The sequence below is a fragment of the Carassius carassius genome, chromosome 4, assembly GCF_963082965.1.
Source record: "Carassius carassius chromosome 4, fCarCar2.1, whole genome shotgun sequence".
Classification (NCBI taxonomy): domain Eukaryota; kingdom Metazoa; phylum Chordata; class Actinopteri; order Cypriniformes; family Cyprinidae; genus Carassius; species Carassius carassius.
In genome coordinates, this window is record NC_081758.1 from 21445848 (window position 1) to 21461638 (window position 15791).

The following is a 15791-nucleotide window of genomic DNA, read 5'->3' on the forward strand; positions in this document are numbered from 1 at the left end:
AGCACACCGCAGGTCATGTGACAAGAACTAAACATTCAGCTTCATCCTTTCCTGTAACAACGTTGAAAGCTCGGCCAAGATGAAGGAACAGCTGATCATAGCAGTATATGGATTGCCATTTTGAAATAAATTTAGTAGCAGAGCTACTGAAAGCGATTTTTTTGTGCTGCAAATCCATTTATCCTTTGCTGAAATTTCCGCGTCTTCGTGGAGACAACGCGTCGCCTCAGGAGCGCTTCTGCCCGAGCGCTTTGGAAAGAAGGAGAAAGTGGAGCGCATAGCCTTTTCCACGCCTTATTAGGCGCGATATGTGAATGGCCCCTTAATCATTCATTAATTCTTTTTTGCTTGCATACACCTTCAAATATGCCGTGGAGAATCACAGAAAGTGACCAAATAAGGTTTTATTGTGAACTTTTTTTTTTTTTTTTTGCGAAATTCGAATATCATTTTTATTTATCGAATAATTAGAGCAGAACAAATATTCGAATGTTCGACTATTCGTGCACATCCCTACTTTATATATTTGAATGTTTGATAGACGTGACGCCATTACGTCATCGCCAATGACGTCATTACGTCGAGCGTAAAAGAACCGGTGAACCGTTTTTTTCAACCGGTTTATTGAATCGAACCGTCCGAAAGAACCGGTTCGCGGAAAAGAATCGAACTTCCCATCACTAGTAGAGAGTAACACTGACCCCTCCCAGCCGGCACATGACCGACCTTCAACGTTGAAATAGGGTTGAAATAAGGTCAGTTGTTTTAACGTTGAAACAAGTGTTGAAAATGTTTAATGCTAAATGGTTGAAAAAGGTTAACAAACTTTTAAATTATTTATATTAAATTATTTAAGACTATTATTATTTTAATAGCTTTTTCCAATATTTTAATCATGATACCTATTCTAAAATCTAAAGGTATGTTAAATATTATCATCATTAACAACAATAAAAATAAATTTCGCTGCTTTATCACACTGAAACAATTCATGTCAGTTGTTTTAACGTTGAAACAAGTGTTGAAAATGTTTAATGCTAAATGGTTGAAAAAGGTTAACAAACTTTTAAATTATTTATATTAAATTATTTAAGACTATTATTATTTTAATAGCATTTTACAATATTTTAATCATGATACCTATTCTAAAATCTAAAGGTATATGTTAAATATTATCATCATTAACGACAATAAAAATACATTTCGCTGCTTTATCACACTGAAACAATTCATATTGGTTGTTTTACTTTATAGACGGTTTCAACGGCAACAACATAAACAAAAGTTACTGCGCATGCGCGCTTTTGCGGACCTAACTTAACTTCCGGTAGACTTCCAAATAGAATCAATAACAACAGCCAAGTCCCTCTAGAGTAGAAATTTTTTGATAACAAACAAAATATGTTTGCCGCGTGGATCAGGCGTACTTAATGAAAATGCAAATTCATTCTTTGCCAGCAGGAGATGTTTTAAAGCATAGACATAAAGGGCGAGAAATAGAGGTTTCCCCAGTAACAGCTGTAAACAGAGCAGAGCTGATACGCTCACACGCTGCTTTATCAGGCATATAACATGCAAGTCTTCCTCCAGAAATACAGCGATATAAAAACACCTGTGCCTCGTTTTGATATTTAAACATATAAATGTAAGGAATTATTATTATTAAACGTGGAGTACGTAACGTTACTTGTTTATTCAATGAAGCCTTTTTGAAAATCGATCAGTTTTAAAATTGTGGCGAGTCTCCAAAAATAAATAAATGTATGGGAAACACATCCCGCAGCACAACCACCTGACCCCAACTTCAGTGTACTCATCACCTTGACTTTAACTGCGTTTGTAGAAGGCACCGCAGCCAGACCGATATACACAACACAGACCGGAAGTTAACTTAGGTCCAGGCGCGTGCGCCCGATGAAACCGTCTATTGCTTTGATCATGATTGGTTAATCCGGTTGTCATCCAGGAAACTGGACAATGAAACGGTTCACGCCTTTCTAAATTTTAAAATATGACGGTTATTATCGTCTTTCTGTGAGTGAGGCGTCTGACTGTGAGCTGCTGCTTGTTGTAATTGCTCGATCGGTCCCGAATTATTTAATATTTGCCTGTTAATTATTATTTTATTTTGAGCGAATTTGAGTCGTAACATGTTAATAGAGAACAAAAACTGTAATGTGAAGACAAGAAGGGTAAAATAAGGTAAGAAAATCGCTATTTTTATTATCTTTTTGAAATAGAAGTATATCATTACGTTAACGTTACCAGAGTTTACAAATGGGTAGCTTAAAGGACATTTAACCTGCAGAAGATAAATAAATACCTGTGTGTGTATTTTTGTATTGCTTTATCACAGATGCTCAAGTTAGATGCTCATCTGATGTTGTTGTGTTGCTGGTAAGTTATGTGTTAATGTGTTATGTGTCTTTTAGAGATTTTTCCACATTTTCCTGATATGAATCCCATGCATTAGGTGTGTTATGTTTTTTTATTCTTATAATAGTCTCAAAATGTTTTCTGAAACATAGAATTGCAAATGTCGGTACAATTTAAATGAGTTAATGAAAATTAACTTAAAAATGAATTATGATTGTTCAAAGCAGTGGTTCTCAAAGTGTCAGGCCCCCTCTAGTGGTTTCGCAAGGGAATCACTAAATTTAATAGAAATTAATGTTAATACATTTTAATTTAATCTTTGAGTAAGGTTTTTTTTTTTACATTTAAGTATAGTACAGTTATGTAACTTTTGTTATAACACATTTTAATTTAAACTTTAAGTTTTAATTTACCTGTTAATGTTAATGTCAGTGTTAATGTTCAAACTGTGTATTTACAATGTTAAAGTGGCTGACTACAATAAATATTCTTATTAGGAATTGAAAGGAATTAAATTATTTACTTACGAAATTAACTCCCCAAGCCAAAACTCAGGAACTCACAGAAAACAGATACCATTCTGCCATGCAATAAAACTGATCTGGAAAAGAGATATTCAAGGAGCGTAAACAACACCTATTTCCTTGCTCATTTAAGACCTCCTTCCTCCCTCTCCTCTCCCCTCCTTGCCTCATACTCTCCCTCCTCTCCCTCAAAAGCATGAATATCCATATGCCATGTTATATCTTTTGAAAATTTTGTTTTTTCCACTTCATGTTTAGTATCATTTTAAAGGTCTATGTGCAATTGGTAAAATGGTCTCAATTTCACAGTAGTCATTTATATTATAAGAAAGATTAAGAACTTTTGTAGAATTGTGTTCTGCTGAGAAGGGATGTGTTCCCCTTTAGGGGTCTTTGAGAATGTTTAACTCCAACCAGGTTTGACCCTTGTGACCATGGTAACCTATTGAACCAAAATGGCCGTTATGTTTTTATAACTGATTTGAAGATTTCTTTGTTGTCTGGTCTGAGTATTTAAGGGAAGTGACAAAACAGTACGGGGCGATTCTGTAGTCAGATCAGCCCATAGCGTGGCATGTATTTCATATGCTCCATACTATGTATCTTTCTGAAGTCAGGTATATTATTATTTACTCAAAAATGTAGTTGTGTTGAACACATTGTGCGCACATTGGCTAGTTAAGTTTATACTCTAAAACACCGGAGTGCTTTGCTATACATTTTAGACCATGTGTCTTAAATTAGAATAACTGTAACATGTGTGACTTAAATTTGTTTTTCTCCTGCGTAGATCACTTGGCCGTTCCCCATATGGCTACAGTGTCTGTGCAGGAGCAAGGTTGCCACACGGTTACAATGTGATTCACAATTGCACTATCCTTTCTAAATTGGCTTCTAATTATTACATTATGTAATTGACATGATGGAGAGAATAGTTCACTCACAAGTAAAGGAATATTTTGAATCTAATGGTTTGAACACAGATTTCCAACATGCTTATAGACAAAACCACTCAACTTGTTCTGCCCTTACAGTAATGACAGATGACTGGCTCAAGGAAAGGGATAATTTAAAGATGACTGGTGCTGTATTACTTGATTTTAGTGCGGCATTTGATGTCATAGATCACAATCTACTCATTGGTAAACTAGAATGCTATGGATTTAGTCCAATTGCCATTGACTTTATGAAGAGTTATCTCACATGTAGGACACAGCGGGTTTATTACACCGGCAGCTGGTCTCACTCTAACGCCGCCTTGCCTTCACACTGGCAGTTGAAATCAGCTCCGTAATACGCAATACGCCCCCAGTGGACGTCGTACACAACGGTGAAAAGTGTCGGAAGCCTCGGAACCGAGTAGAACAAAAATGGCGGAAAGGTTGGAAAGGCTGACAGCGCGACACCCTGAAATCCTCACCGTTGTTCAGACGCAGCTCACCCACCAGGCGGTGAAACTCCCCGTACTGATACCTCTCTGCCAGGTAGTATTTTACCCACATGGATCTCTTTTTTTTTTGCTTGCTTCTCCAGTATAGGAGAGCAACAGCAAGAGCATTGACAAGTCTACGATTAGCCATAATATAATTTTCTGGCTGTATGTGAATGAGCGGGAAAATGGCCACAACATTGAATTGTACAATATTTAAATATTTAATTATTTAATTGTATTAACTGCATAAATTACGTTATAAAATCATTAAAATGAAAAAATGACATGACAACTTGTCGTTATAAAATCATTATTTATTTTATTAAAAGTTAAGAATTCAGGTTTGTTTATCAGTACCATAGCAACGGCAACTTCCGCTGGAATTGTCGGATAGGAACCGTCCGTAGCCTTTCGCAAGAGTTCAATTTTTTGAACGCATCCGGATGGCCAACGGACACGATTTTTTTCGCACCGCACTCGTTCGCACCTGGTTCGGACCCATTCGCATGCGGTCTGCGAATCTCCATAGAAAATGAATGACTTCCGATCGTTTCGCTGCCGTATCGGAGCTGATTTCAACTGCCAGTGTGAAGGCGGCGTAAGGTGTTGGACTGTGGGGTTCTGCAAGGGAGCTGCCTGGGACCACTTTTATATGCCATCTTCACAAATGATTTACCATCTGTTTTGTGTAAAGCAACTGTACAAATGTATGTTGATGATTCCACATTGTATCATGCTGCAAAAACCCGTCAGTGAACTGGATTGTTTTATCAGCTGAGTTAAATATGGTTTCTGATTGGATAAAACAATAAGTTGGTGCTGAATATTTAAAAAACCAAATCAATTATTTTGGGATCGAGTCATGAATTGTCATTAATACCAAAGATGAGTTTGAACTTGTCTGGGGAACCTATAGAACATTACTGGGCACAATAGTGGATAGTAAGCTGTCATGGGTAGAACATATTGATATCATAGTGAAGAAGATGGGTAGTGGTATCTCTATGGTGAGGAAATGTCTTTCTTATGTCCCTATACACATTGTGGAGCAGGTGGCTAAATCTTTAATTTTATGTCATTTGGATTATTGTGCCCCTGTATGGTCAGCTATATCTAAAGGTCAACTAAAGAAATTACAAACGACCCAAAACAGAGCTGCCAGGTTAGTATTACATTGTCCCATTAGAACAAATACTATTAGTATGCACTGTCAGCTCTCATGGTTAACGGTGGAGAAAAGTCTGGTTTTTAACACAGTTAAGTTTTTTTAGAAACATTGTCTATTCTTCTCAACCAGTTTTTTTATATAACCAAATTGTTGGGTGTGATCAGGTACATTCTCATGTGATTAGGTCTGTGGATGATGGCCTGATGATGTCACCACGCCCAAAATCAAATGCTTTAAAGAGAACTGTTATTTATCGTGCCATCAATCATTGGAATAATTGCCCATTGAATATACGTAAAATGAATGGCAAAGACTCTTTTAGGTACCATCTGAGAATGTTAAATTTGTGAGTAAGGAAAGGACATATTTTATGAATGTAATACTGTAATTATATTCAGATTAATTTATGATGATGTGTATTGATGTATATAATGTTATAGTGCTGTTTTTATATTAACATTGTTATGTGATTTCTTTTTGTTGTGGACCCCAGGAAGGCTAGCTCGTTCACTTTGGTGACAGCTAATGGGGATCCTTTTTACAATAAACAATAAACATGATACAATTTTACCTGACTAATAATAAATTGTTATATTTGATTTATCCTAAACTCGTCTGAAATCATTATGACTAGTAAACTGTGAGGAGGCTTTTGTTACCACAAATCTATGGCTAGGATAGGTCAAACTGAAGGCTCGAGAATGATAGGAGTAGTAGGCACGTCATCAGAGACCTTCTGATTTCTGTCTATTGCTGCTGTTAGCAAGTTGTTTGGGAAAAGACTAAATAAACTACACTTTTGTCATAAGCAAGCAGTAGGCGGCAGGCAAAACATGTATTAGTCTACCTACATCCTCTGACTAACATCAGACTGGTGAGTTTGTGATCGTAAGATCCATGTGAAGCTAGCGTGAGACATAAAAGAGACATTAGGTCCCGAGTGAACGGATAATTGAAAGTATAGTGAGTCTTAGATAATCAAATATCAAAATTGATACATAGTCAACCTTTGTGATCAGCTTTTAAATAGAAACATTGTCTAAATTCAGTGATTTTTTAAAACTGGAGTCAGATTGAACATGGAGCTAGAATAAATTTACACTAAATTCTGATAAATTCAGAAGCGCAAGTAAAAGACCGAATATGCATGAAACCTTCGACCAGGCTGCTGGATTCTGCTATTTGGGCCGGCGGGTGGATCCTTACAGAATAAAACTGCCTCATTTTTTTAACTGTAGAGCTGTAGCTGAATTGTTAAGCCTACTACGTTGCTGAATTTAATGTTGGTTAATATGGTGGTACTTCGAGAGACAAATATTTTCTGAAGTGGTACTTAGTATAAAAAGTTTGTGAACCACTGGTTTAAAGAAATGGTATAAAATGAAATCCTGCTTTTTAAGAACTTTTCAGTAAACCATTTCTTCTTTCCTCTTGTAGAGTCATTAAGGATCCAGCTTATTATCGGCACATTGGTAAGAAATTGTTAATCTGCTACACTGCACTATCACTCCTGGTAGAGACTCATTGACCTTTTGTGATAGGTTTTGATTTTACTTAGTTTAATAGAAATGTTTTACTATACTGTATTGCTTGTGTTCTGATTAAAACAGTGTAACTGGGGGCTCTGAAAACACTGCTTGTGAATAATTTGTTAATATTGTAAACTTTCATCTGAATACATTAAATAAGAGTTTAATGAATAGTATTGTGCACTTTGTTTCCAACCCCACCGTTACTTATTTTAGTGAAAATATTGTGTGATTTGTGTCGCATTATATATTTCACAATATCAAAGTTGCAATATCACAATATCAGTATCAATAAAAAAAGCAACCTTAATACAAATTCTGTTGTTTTGTGTGAAAGTGAAGATTAATACCATATAAACATACAACTGAGCATAGAAATTGTCCTCAGGACACTGGCCAAGTAGGTATAGAGTTAGCAGGAAATGACGGCAGAAGACACTTGTCCAACTTTCCCCTATGCAAAGCAGACTGAATTTTTTTAAGGCCTCTAGCACACACTCCTAATGTTTGTCTGAAAAAATAAGAAAAACATACATACATACATACATACATTAATTCCTTCTGTGTTGGACTGTGGGTATTTTTACTCTGCATGTTTAATCTCTAAATGCTAAGGTTTATTTTTGGTTGTATATCTGGTTTTAATCAGTCATTTTGAGCTAACTAACTTTATTGTAGAGTAAAGCAAGCAGAATATAACAGTGTATTGTGGTTTCTATTAACAGTCATTTTGGGAATGTACTAATTAAATTCTATAAAATGACATTAAATTCCTAATCTGAGCAGCATACAATTATTTACAGTTTGCTTAAGCACTGTAAAACAGCAGGAAGCTCAGCAAACATTATTATTGTGCAACATTTGATCGACTTGTGAAGTGCAGACGGAAACTGGTGAATATCATGTGTGTATTGTTGTGGTTTCTCATGTTTGAGCAAAGAGATGCTCTTGTTTCTTGGAAATGGCTCTTTTCAGAACAGACGGCACAGCAGAGATGTCACACCAGTGCAACTGTATTTAATTTTAGAGAACAATCTAGAAGGTACAGAAAAGGTATGGAATAACAGAAGACCTCCAAATTACATGAAACCATAAACTACTCCATCTTCCTCAATAATTTGTAAGCGTTGGCATGCGGGTCTGTATCACTGTCAAATGTTGAAGACTTTTACCATAGCGTTAACTGTCAGGACACTGGAGTTCACGCGCGTAAGTAAAAACATTGTTGGCTACTGTATCACTTAAATTTGTCCACAAAAATGTCATACTATACTTTTGTATATTTTGTGTCCTGACACTATTTATTAATTATAGTTTTTAAATACTTTAATACTATTTATAAAGTTATACTGTGTCTCCAGTTAAAATTAGATATACTGTCTGTTTGTTTTTCTTTCTACACATGACAAATGTTTTATTTGAAAGGCAGAAGAATTTAAACAAGGTGAATCAGAAAGCTCAGAGGACACAGTGATGTTTATCTGGCCCTTTATAGCAGGAGGTGCAACTACTATTATTTTTATTCTCGTGGTCACGGCATGTTGCATTTTGTATAAACGAAACAGTAAGTATATCAGATCAATTATGAATAAATCCTAAATATGCAAGGTTTACATGCGTAATAAGGTAACTTAATCTTTTTCTATCAGAAATGTCAAATCAACCATATTATGCAAACAGGCAGCAGGGTAAGCACTTTATTTATATTACTGTAATCGCACAGCTATGATACATGTATGTGACCAATTTCAAGAGCAAATGTTCTCATGAATCAAATCAGTCTGTTTCAAGTTTTAAAAGAGTTTCAAAATAATGTCTTTCTCTCTTTGTGATGACAGTTCAAGATGCCAGAAAAGATCAAATCATCTATGGTAGGTTTAATGAGTACTTCTTGTTTTACACAATATCTTGTTGATGTACAGAACAAATATGTAAATAAGTAAAACATTAATACATTGTAGTTATTCACTTTTCTGCTGCAGAGAATGACCATGAGTTCAGAAAAAATATCTCCAAAGGGAAAAGTGAGTATATAACTTGCACTATATATATATATATACTAGGGGTGGGCGATATCTCGATATTTAAAATAAATCGAGATTTTTTTAAACACGATATGGATTTTGACATATCGTATATATCGATATATTGTTTATATTTAATTCTGATTCCGCCACTTTGCTTGTTTGCCTTCTCTGTGCTGTGCTCACCCCCGCTCGCTCGCCCCCCGCCTCCTTGCTTTTGTCCCCACTCCCCTCTCGTGTACAGAACTAGTCAAGAAAAAAAACGACAACTGGCTCCATTACTGTATATGGAGATACTTCGGTTTTCAGACATCGGGCAAACAGCAGGCAACTGTCTACTGTATGGCCCAATGATTTCCACGATGCAGAAAACGTGGAGGGAATCGCGGAATCCAGTCATAAAAACGGAATTTACAGTTTAACGCAGAATGGCACGGAATTTGTCAAATTTTGAATGAATTAATCAAAAGTAGGTCATTGCACTTACATCAAATCGCGATATGGACTAATATCTGCAAATATTAAGCCATAAAAGTCTATTTAAATATGAATCCTGCATGTTCTGCGTGTCTGTATTAATGAATGGCACAGAAGCGCTTCTTCATTCATTAAACACACGGAAGCGCGCGTGACGCTCACGGTGATTTCAGCTTCTGTCATCTCACTAAATCAGGACGTAAACACATGAAGAACATCTCCAGAACTGCTCTGAGAGTCACTTCATGAGCATCTGGCCGTTTGATTTGAGAAAAACAAGCGTAATATATCACATCATAGACTGTAGTATCACATACACAGAACTGTAACGGTTCGTCAAAATAAAAGTATTTGCCAGAAATCTATTACTATTGTTCAGCAGAATGTACATAGCCCACTACTACAACTATTAAAAAGAAACGAACATAATTTTTAAAGGAATAATCACACAACATGTCTTCCATGTTTTATTTTTAATAGTAAATCCCCTTTATTTACCAAAAAATAAAAAGTTTGCTTAATTTCAAATAATTAAAAGATAAATTAAATGAATGTTTTATGCCTTCATTTGATAACCAGAAAAAATTTAAATACACAGAATTTCTGAAGGGAAAAAACATTTCACATAAGGCTATTGTAAGAATTTGTGTAGAATTTTTAAGAACTAATTAAGTTGTTTTTATGCATTTAAATAATTACACATGCTAAAATACAGAATTAGGTAACAATAAAACATATGGTGAAGAAAAAATAAAACGTTTCATAGGGCCCTAAAGATGTAATATTTGGCATATTTGTTTTTGCAGTAGTTTTTGGGGGGTTATTTTTCCTGTAAAGATATCGAGATATATATCGTATATCGAGATATAGCAAAATATATCGAGATATATTTTTTGCTCCATATCGCCCAGCCCTAATATATACATATATATATATATACTGTATACATACATACATACATACATAGAGGTGAATCTCAATAAATTAGAATGTCGTGGAAAAGTTCATTTATTTCAGTAATTCAACATAAATGTGATTGGTGAAATGCCAATCAGCTAATCAACTCAAAACAGCTGCAAAGGTTTCCTGAGTCTTCAAAATGGTCTCTCAGTCTGGTTCACTAGGCTACACAATCATGGGGAAGACTGTTGATCTGACAGTTGTCCAGAAGTCAATCATTGACACCCTTCACAAGGAGGGTAAGCCAAAAACACTCATTGCCAAAGAAGCTGGCTGTTAACAGAGTGTTGTATCCAAGCATGTTAACAGAAAGTTGAGTGGAAGAAAAAGATGCACAACCAACCGAGAGAACCGCAGACTTATAAGGCTTGTCAAGCTAAATTGATTAAAGAACTTGAGTGAACTTCACAAGGAATGGACTGAGGCTAGGGTCAAGGCACACAGACATGTCAAGGAATTTGGCTACAGTTGTCATATTAATCCACTCCTGAACCACAGACAACGTCAGAGGCGTCTTACCTGGGCTTAGGAGAAGTAGAACTGGACTGTTGCCCAGCAAAGCAAGTTTTGTTTTCATCTGGAAACCAAGGTCCTAGAGTCTGGAGGAAGGGTGGAGAAGCTCATAGCCCAAGTTAATTGAAGTCCAGTGCTAAGTTTCCACAGTCTGTGATGATTTGGGGTGCAATGTCAAATGCTGGTGTTGGTCCAAGTCACTGCACCCGTTTGCCAAGAAATTTTGGAGAACTTCATGGTTCCTTCTGCTGACCAGCTTTTTGAAGATGCTGATTTCATTTTACAGTAGGATTTGTTAACTGCCCACACTGCCAAAAGTACCAGAAGTTGGTTAAATGATCATGGTGTTGGTGTGCTTGACTGGCCAGCAAACTCACCAGACCTGAACCCCATAAAGAATCTATGGGGTATTGTCAAGAGGAAAATGAGAAACGAGACCAAAAAAAGAAGATGAGCTGAAGGCTACTGTCAAAGAAACCTGTGCTTCCATACCACCTCAGCAGTGCCACAAACTGATCACCTCCATGCCACGCTGAATTGAGGCAGTAATTAAAGCAAAAGGAGCCCCTACCAAGTATTGAGAACATGTACAGTAAATGAACATACTTTCCAGAAGGCCAACAATTCACTACATTTTTTTTTTTTTAAAGAATTTTTTTTTTTATTGGTTTAATGAAGTATTCTAATTTGAGATATAAGGAGTGATTTGGTGGATTTTTGTTAAATGTGAGCCAAATTCATCACAATTAAAAGAGCCAAAACTTCAGTCTGTGTGCACTGAATTTATTTAATACACAAGTTTCACAATTTGAGTTGAATTACTGAAATGAACTTTTCCACGACATTCTAATTTATTGAGATTACACTATTTCATATATATATTTATATTATATATATATATTTATGATTAATAAATAAAACCTGATTTACATTTATTATTATTATAGCACTATTTATTTTATTTTTTGCAGGACCGTTTTCAACAGTTTACATCAATAGGCCTGAAAATAAAGTTGCAATTTATATGAACAGTGTAGCACAGGCAGATGAGACGTATGCAAACAGCACCGACAATGATTATGAAAATGTGGAGTAGTCTGCTAGACTGCAGTCTTAATTCTTCATTCTGTTTTTAATTCATTGTTTTTTGTGCACACTACTAACTTAAAAGGTTTAATGCTATAAATAAATACATTTGACCATTTTAGCCTTATTAATACACATGAACTGAAAATAATCTGTTATAATGGAATGATCTTTGATAGTTTTGGATGACAAAACCTTTTAGGATGACAAAGTCTTTGTAGTCCTCCAGTATATCTGACTAACATTGCATTTGTCTTCACAATAGTGAATAAAATCTTGCACTTTTGAAATGGTCCACTTTGCAAACTCTGTTTAGTTAAATATAGCCCTATGGGGTGTCCACAGTTCTGAATAATTATCACAAATTGTTTGATCATTAAAAAACTGTGATTCTAACACTTAATGTTATTTTACAGATACAGTAGCTACTGTATGAGAAAAAAAGAATATATATATATATATATATATATATCATAGCGATACGAGGTTAATGAAAATGCCTCCTTATTTCATTGTGGTTGTTCTCACTTTTAACATGAACTTTTAACACCCTAAATGTAAAACGTACGTGTTTGCCTATTTGGGTTCTATATTTCCACTCACAGGAATAGCATAATGATTGTTTTCACGGATTCCTTACTGTACTAGATCAATGAGGTCTCGGTTAGACCAGACGCCTTTGTACAATGTAACCATATAGAAAAGTAAAGCACTGTATATCACGTGACATCGGTAGAGACTAGGGCTGTCACTTTTAGTTCGAAAATCGATTGCACAACCAAACCAAAAAAAGTTTCGAAAATGAAAATAGGGAATCGATTTTAACCAAATATATACACCAATTCATTTTAAAATAATTAAACAATTAAAAAATATAGATGTAACAAAAACTCTCTGCGTTCCCACCAAACGCGACTGGAGGTCTCGCGGCGCGGTAGACGCGAATTCGCCTCATTCGCGCATCTAGTTACAGGAGATTCTGAGTTATGAAAAGGACCATTGCAAGCTGACAGCGACCGGCTTTTGTGGTGGAAAATTGGCAGTAATACCCCCACCTTGCGCAGCTGAGTGTCCCTTTTTGAACAGTTGTTTGAAATGGAATATGGAATTCAAAATAATCTTGGAGATTTTTGAATTGCCTAAATCATAAATGCAGCCGGGTTGAAGCCTGCAGTGATGTTTTTCTTTTGTTATGGCAGCCATCCCTTCTGCATATATATTTTTTCGAGAATGTTGCACTCCTGTTGCTGTTTGTTATTCTGCACTTCATGCCAATAAATAAGAAATATTGCTGACTTTTTTTCTCTTTACGTTCGTCCGTTATTTGACGTTGAAAAAGGAAACGTCTTTTTTTGTAGACATGGAAAATCGATTTTACAATCGATTCAATGAACACTTATGTCTTAAAAATCGAAAATGATTTTTTCACAAAAGTGACAGCCCTAGTAGTGACGTGGAAGGTCATTTCCGGATGTGTGTGTCTCCCGCGAATGTTGCAAGTTAAAAAAACAATAATAATTTGGACTAAAGTATTTAGTGTTGGCGATTTATAAAAACATAAACGAAGATCAGGGCTGTGCTGCCGTTTTTCTCGTGTTACTAACCACCCACCAAAACACTGATGACAAATCCAAGTGCACTACTCGTGGTTTGCTATATATAACTATATTTTGTTGTCAAATATGCATAATAAAAGTTTGTGGGTATAATTATTTAATATGTAGCCTACTATTAATTGTGTCTTAAATTTTACATTTAAAAGTGGCTTTAGAAAATAGAGCCATCTGTGGGAAATATCTTTTCATGTGCTTTTCAATATGACCATAAAACTTTGTGACAGTCACCAATATTAATACTTAAAAATGGTATTATGTTTTTATTTATTTACTTTGGGTTTGTTTATGGTCACTTATGCAAGTGTATTTATTTTTGGAGTTGTTTTTGTAGTTTATTTGAGGCAAATTTCATTTCACACTATATTTTACATGCTGTTAAATGATTTTATTTGTCATTGTATTGCACATGTGTACCGAACAAATACATTTTAACCTTCTTTTACTGTCTATGATTTCAACCACTGCATGAGCGGAACTTCTTCGGAAACCTCCAGTTTTATTATATTTGTTATATTTATAACAAATATAACATATAACTTGTTATATTTACAAATAAATAGTAATAAAATTAAAGTTTGGTCTCTGTTGTTAACGGTGACCTTATAGTAGGCTTAATGTAAAAGGCTCACTAGAACATAAGCTAAAGTAAAATAAATTAATTATAACTGAGTTTATTTAAAGAAACAGTAATTTGTTCATAAATAGATAGAATAGAAATACATAAATAGTATAAATGTTACATTTTTTCCCCTGCTGTACTGAAACTATGCTGAACCTTGACATCAAAACCGAGGCGCGTACCGAACCGACATGTTTGTGTACAGTTACACGCCTAATATTAATATTAAAAACAGTTGGTAATATTTTTGTTTGGAACCGTGATACTTTTTTTCTGGATTTTTGATGTAGTTCAATGGCATTTATTTAAAACATAAATATGTTGTAACAAGTCTTTTTCACTTTTAATCAATGCATCCTTGCTAAATAAAAATATAAATTATTATTTTTTTACTGACCCCAAATTTTAGAACGGTAGTGTATATTGGCGTTACAGATGGAGGAAACATACATGATGTTATCTTGTTAAACAATCTAACTTCATTATTACATTTGTATCGTATGCTGTGATCTACTATAGCACTGAATCCTGTTGTTGTTTGGATGATGATTGTATTATAGTGTTCAGTGTTTGAAATGTTTCCATTTTCTCTGTGACTAAGCTAAACTACAAGTATATGGAAAGTCATATAATGTTCCAAGCAAGCAACATACGGTGATGAAGGACTGATGTACTCTTTCTCTGGAGTCCACCTCCTGGCTAAACCATGGACTCCCACTATGAAACGCATTCGAGATGTTGTTACAAAAGGCAACAGGCCATACGTTCAGCTTTGTTTTGATAAACGGGTAATTTAACTACTATTGACATGGACATGAACTGTCCACCTCATAAACCTGAAGAGGTGCATTGCTTAACATAGAAATAATGTTCTTTCAAAGAGAGGAAAGTATGTTTTTGGTTTGTGTATGCGTCTTTATATATAAAGATGGTCATGATCACATTGGAGAGCATCAGGATGATGAACGGGAACTCAATCCTGATCTATTGCCTCTGTATCTCTAGGGGCTGCCCGTGACTTCATTTTCCGACATAAGGATGCACGAACTGGTTCTAGCAAATGTCAGATTGAGCCTGTGAAGCTGGCTCACGGGAGTGTACGGTTCATGAACTATTCCATAAACACAAACAGGTATCAAAGTCTTCCAGTCAGAAAAAAGGTCAAAATGCCATGCATCAACCTCACTTTCAGACGCACAGTGAAAAACAAACAGAAAACTGGCAATATAATAGAGTGACTTTTCTTTTAGCATCTTAACAGGTATTACTGTGGGCCATGTTAGTTGTTGTTCTACAAGATACGTGAAAGCTGTGTCTAGGCTAATGAAAAGTTTTCATATCAGGTCTAATCTCCAATGAATCCTTGTTGGGATTTGGCACATTCAGACATCTCTCGCACACAACATTATCAGTTCATTTGAACTGTTTCACATCTTCATGTTATGATTTATTAGTCATTAAACTAGA

The 15791-nt window shown here is 35.3% G+C and overlaps 1 pseudogene; it reads left to right on the forward strand.

Moving 5' to 3' along the window:
* Positions 1–8860: 8860 nt before the first annotated feature.
* Positions 8861–15562, forward strand: LOC132134988 (DNA oxidative demethylase ALKBH2-like; annotated as a pseudogene).
* Positions 15563–15791: the final 229 nt, after the last annotated feature.